The sequence below is a fragment of the Teleopsis dalmanni genome, chromosome 1 (assembly GCF_002237135.1).
Source record: "Teleopsis dalmanni isolate 2A chromosome 1, ASM223713v2, whole genome shotgun sequence".
Taxonomy (NCBI): domain Eukaryota; kingdom Metazoa; phylum Arthropoda; class Insecta; order Diptera; family Diopsidae; genus Teleopsis; species Teleopsis dalmanni.
The window spans coordinates 88,165,850-88,171,849 of record NC_051846.1 but is presented as its reverse complement, the minus strand read 5'-3'; the positions used below and the strand labels follow the sequence as shown (position 1 = coordinate 88,171,849).

Below are 6,000 nucleotides of genomic sequence, written 5' to 3'. Positions count from 1 at the left end.
ACGAGTAACTCGAAGAACAGACCTTATTTATTAATGCCAGCAGAATATACCACACTAGTGCATGATGTTGACATTTTTTTAGTTCTCCTTCATATTCTTTGGAAAAGAATTACCTGTCCTTTGACATGTTCTTTGCTTGCAACAAAAAAACCATTTACTTGTATATTTACTAGAAGCAGGAAACATTATTAAACATTTTTATATATAATCCTATATTTGTGATTATTTTGTGCAGTTGTGATTTAATGGATATGAATTCTTGTGCTTTTTATGAATCGCCAAACGATCGAATGAATTTAGATTTGGGATGGCCAAACGTAAAAATATTTCAAAAGCAGCAAAGTCGGAGGTGTAAGACTTTAACATCAATGTCGAGCGATATGCGAAAATCGGAATATTTATTGTCAACAAAAATTATTTGATCAAACAGCTATTCATGGTTTCCCAATATTTATATTGGGGCTACTGCAATCTCATTCCTAAGAGAAGTGCAACTGGAATGAAGTTGGCTCGGGCGTTGCTGTTCGGATTTTCTAAAATGTGATTGAAAGTACTCAAATGGTCCTTGCACGGATATATTAATATTTATTAACTAATTGGTTATTATCTCATTTGTCGAATTTGATTTACAGATTAAATAAAAAAGTGATCTACACTTAAATACTAAATGCTGTGTAGTTAACAAGATCAGTGCAAACAGATTCTCAATAATGTTCGGAGTGGTTTTCGATAAATGTGAATGCGGCCAGGTGTGTATAAAATTTGTTTATTTTGATTAGCATTCTTATCATGGAAGCGCCTACATGATATGATATCAAGGCATTTGAAGATTTATAAATGATTGAATACGTAAAATCGTGTAAACATCTTTACTTCAATACGTGAATAACTTATTGCAATTAAACAATAAGATTAGTTTGTTATTTAATAGTATATCATATGTTTTTAGTTTACAGTTCAGTTTGTAGCAGTGTACACTGCCCTTATAAGTGCTTATTCTTTTCTCTTCAGTTCCTCGAGAGGTAACCTGGCGTTGTCGGTTTTTATCAGGTCAAACATAGCGTTGAATGCTTATTCACATGTCATTCTGTTGTGGTATTAGGCATTTTCACTTCTCACAGGCATTAGTGGAATTGGTACATGGCTATGAGTTATTCGGTTGCTTTCCTTTCCAAATAAACAGCCATTTTACAAAATAGAAGATATGCCGTTTTATAAAGGTGTTTTATAATACTTGAAAATTGCTACCAAAATAAATAATATATCATTTTATAAAGTTGTTTAGTAATACTTACAAAATGAAACGTCTTTGCGCCAAATCAGAAAGTGTAAGAATTCAATAAATAATCGGATTAGTGGTTTATAAAATAAGCTGTGTTGCTTCCTGGCATTTGTATTGAAATTGTAGTAATTTGCTCCAAAAAGGCTCACATCTGTAGTATCTGCCAATCGTATTTCAGTGTCATAGTTTGTCATATAAATTGTTCTCTTAATAATAATAATAATTTCTCGTGTTATTCTTTCAGTAACATTTGCAATATGATCGTTGTATGGTCTACGCCAAATAATTGCAATTTTGTAATTTTTTCAAATCGGAAAAAATGAAAAAAAATATACAGTATAACTTCCAATTAGACTCGAAGTCCAATTTTGCAAAGAAAAGGTTCGACTTATGGAGACTTCGAGTTAGAGAATTTGTTTATTTTTTACTTATTTATTTATTTTTTTTTTTTTAAAGAAACTAGAATTACATTTTAAGATATTTATTTATTTGCAATCAAATTAAACAAAAAACTTATAGTAAAGTAAAATATTCAGAAATAAGGGTTTGGGACTTTAATTTTTTTCTTATTTTCAGTAAAAAGAGATTCCACTTTATTCATACTCTTATAGTGATTATCTGTTGTAGTATCATTCGTTTGCAAATATAAATTTAGAATTTTGAATGAGTCTTCTACTTCATTCTTGAAAGGCTGATGAACAATTACATCCACCGAACCCTCATCATCACTTTCCGTTGCGCTTAGAATTGGATCTAGTAATTTAGAGTTATAGTGCTCAATAATATCCTCATCTGTAGGAACGCTTGATGTACACATTTCATTGTCAAGCCCAATATAATCGTTAACAGTAGCATTGAAAGTTATTTTATTTACTTTAAATGACGCTGGCATTTACTGGCATTTGTACAAAGAAGCAACATGAGGAAGAAAAAATTAAACATTTGGTTTGGAAAAAACACTTCCCCTAACAGCAAAAGGCATTTATACTTAAAACAAAAATTCGACTTATAGAATGCACTTTCCCATATTCGTATCGGCACATAACAAAATTTTGGTTCGAGTTATAAAGAAATTTGAGTTATAGAAGTTCGAGTTATGAAAGCAGAATTGTATGTAATTTGTTTTCTAAAACCTTGGTGCACTGTTTTTGGTTCGAGTTATACAAAATTCGAGTTATAGAAGTTCGAGATATGGAAGTTTGACTGTATTTAAAGCATTAATTTAAAAATGAATTAAAATTTTTATTTTTGTGTTATTTGAAGAGATAAAAATTATTTCTTTTTACAAATTAAAATGAAGAGGTGTGTTATTGTGTCGGTGTACAGGAACCGATTACACTTTTATTTGATACTTAGCACTTGGTACCACGTTTGCAGGTTGTTCAGAACAATCTGCGTTTAATGCATGTTAAAAAATTTTTAAGTTTTTATAGTAAAAGATTTCATTTTCTAATTTAAGTTTTGATTTTATAAATTATTTAGTAGGTATATCTGGGAAGATAACGACACAGAACGATGTCAAAGAAACAAGAAGAGAAAACTGAAGGTGTAAATGTTAAAAAAATTTTTTTTTTGGATTGATTAAACACATGTACACATTGCAGATACAATCTACAAACCTAACGTAGAAAACAAGAAAATCAAGGTTTGATATTTTGTATAATAAGTTTGTAAACAGAAAAATATGGTTAATATTAATATTAATTTTTAGGAAATAACGGAAATTTCTAATTCTTATGAGAATCGCCCAAATGTATTTTTAAAAAGTATGAAACTATCGATATATAATGGAAACTAAAGATGGTCAATCAAAAATTAGCAACTGTTTATTTTATGTATGCATATATATTGACTAAAGCAATTTATCGAAAGTCTACAAAATATGTAAAAACTAATTTGAATTGAAAAAATATTATATTCGATATTATTTTACAAAATTCATGAAGTACTTAGTGTGATTTAAATTCGACAAAAGTATGTATAAGATTAAATTTTAATTTATAAAAAAGTTTGCCAAAATGTTGGGACAGTATTTATACCTTTCACATGGATAATGCAGCTGTCCATTATCTGGATAACTATGCAAAAGTTTTAATATAAAGAAAATTGTAATTATCATGAAAATAGCTACCATAACGAAATATTAAGATAATGAATAAGTATTATCATAAGCTAACAGCTAAGGTAACTATTACTGAAGAACTTTTTCTTGTTACAAATTAGAACTATAAACATTTTGCCCTAACTTATTATTTATTAGTAAACTATTTTATTTTAACACATTTTTTTTTAATTTAATGATCAGATTCAATTGCATTCTCCAAGGTGAATTTGGATTTACCATTTAAATAATAATTAAACAAAAAAGTTAATATGATTTAATTTTCACTTCTTTATAACCGCGTTAAAGCGTTAAAGTTATACATGAACAAAAATTTGTTTCGATATCCTGCGATGAAATGTCTTTCAAAGATTGTGTTCCATATGATAGAGACACAGTAAGAAAATATAGGGTTTGGAGAATTGTTTTTCCTAAAACCTGTAACTGGAAAATTGCAAGTAATATTATTTTTTTAGTTATATATATGGAATAGCTATACTAAAATATTTTCAATAATTTTAACAAAGTAAAGTAAGAAAAGTAAAGCGAAATGTTTGACAAAAACCCGGACTTTTTACAAAAGTAATCTGTAAATCTTTTCAAAAAATTTGCAAATGATTAATTCACACTAGAAATTTTGTAAATAATTGCTTTATACATAAGCTTCCTATGTATATTAATTAAGGACAAAATGTGTAAAATGAAAGAAATAAAGAAAATAAATAAATAAAATAAAATAAAATAGTTTTAAGATATTGATGTTCTAAAGAAAGAAAAAATAGAGATAGAAAATTATTTTAGAGCAAATATTATTGCTTTTTTAAAAATTAATTAAATTGTTGAAGAAATATATTTTTGAATTAAATAAAGGTAAATAGGCTTCTAGGAATGTATATTCTTACGGAAGAGGCAATAAAATTCTGTAAAGTAGGTTCTATACTATTTTTTATTGACGCAACAGGGCTTAAAGACCTACTCTAAGCCCAGAAGGGGGCTTAGAGGTAAATAAAGTTTATATTTTACATTTGAATATAAATATTTCATGTGGTTACTCTCTTAGTTAAAATGATTCGGTATGAAATTTTGTTTGGAGAAGATAATGATCAAACAGATACTTATCGTGTAGAAAATCCAAGAACTAATTACAATTTGTTCTTGGACATCATGAAACATTTTGTATACAAAATTTAATGTTCCCTATAAACATATAATATATAATTGTATATAATATAATTGTATTACTTTGCAAAAAAATGTCACTCGTAAGTTTTGTAAAGTGCAGAGTGCAAAGTCTTGGTACAACGGGGCCGAGAATATTTTGTCAAGATGTGTTTGAAAACTTATTTAAATAAATAAGACAACTAAATTATGTAGCAGCAAATAATATTCTGTTTGTTAAAATCTTTATTATTTAAAATTGTAAAATTATCTATTTTGTTATTGAATTGGATGGAAAATGGTTCAATTTTTGTGTTATTAAAATTGTAAAAGTTTTGAACGTAATTAATATTAAATTTTATATCACAAAATATTTTCTAAAATTTCTTTAACACAATTTCATATAAACATTTTTTATTAATATTAGTTGTATATTTATATATATGTATATGTTTATGTTTTATTGGATATTATTTAAAGCTGCATGTGTTTTTATTTAATTAGTATTTTATATACAAGTTTAGCTACAACTGTTCAGTTATATTCTGAACTATATATATAGTTTTGTATATAATTTATGTACATTTACCAATATTGTATTTATGTTTATTGTTGTTGAGGTTTCAGTTAGTGCTATTGCGCACTTTTACTCTTTAATGGTTGGGGGACTATCCCTGCCTAGAATCATACTAGAATTATTATCATTTATTTACGTTTTAACTGAAGACGGACCGTAGGTCAGCATATAATTCTGTGCGTAATGAGGTGGACTTAAGGTTTGTGGAACTAAATATATTAAAACTTTTGTATATAATTAAATTATATAAAAAAAAACTTGTAAAAACTTGTATATATATATTTAAAAGACTTTCGTATGAACTTTGAATTTGCACCATAAATCGTGTCAGTAGTACATAGTAAAAAATTTATTATGATGTGATAAAGCTGTAATAGCTCTATCACGACATTGATATAACTCAGCATATCATGCTGCAGCGAAAAAAGAATTTGAAGCGGCAGTTGGAGGAGTGTTCAAGTTAACGGAGCACACAATCCGATAATGGGTTATAATGACACATTAAGTAAGTAGTTGAGGTTAAGAGTTTAGTGGCAAACAAGTTTTTTACATTGAAATAATAAAATAAAATATCAATCAAATGGAAGAAATTTATGACGACTTTCTTTATATCTTAAATATTTTTTTCACTTATTTTTAACTAAAAATTCGCATAATTGTGATACAGTTTATATAATTGTCATAGTTTTATAAAGAAAAGAAACAAAAAGTGAAAGTAAGGCTAAAAGAATAAATAACTGCCAGAACGTGTATTATTTATTCTGTTACATTGTTAACTGCTACCGTCAAAAGCTGTGATACTGGAACCCACCTAATGTTGATAGTGGCGCTATTTATCTTGGAAGATATGTTTTTACCACGCAACATTATATCTATCCAAGC

At 27.4% G+C, this 6,000-nt stretch overlaps 1 long non-coding RNA gene across 2 annotated transcripts; it reads left to right on the top strand.

The window, feature by feature from the left end:
• Positions 1 to 3,601, top strand: LOC119673227. 2 transcript variants are annotated; one of them, XR_005252028.1, is made up of 3 exons: positions 1 to 749; positions 2,768 to 2,927; positions 2,994 to 3,601. It is a non-coding gene; the product is annotated as an uncharacterized LOC119673227 (long non-coding RNA). The 2 variants fall into 2 exon arrangements; XR_005252027.1 differs by having other exon boundaries at positions 2,765 to 2,927.
• Positions 3,602 to 6,000: the final 2,399 nt, after the last annotated feature.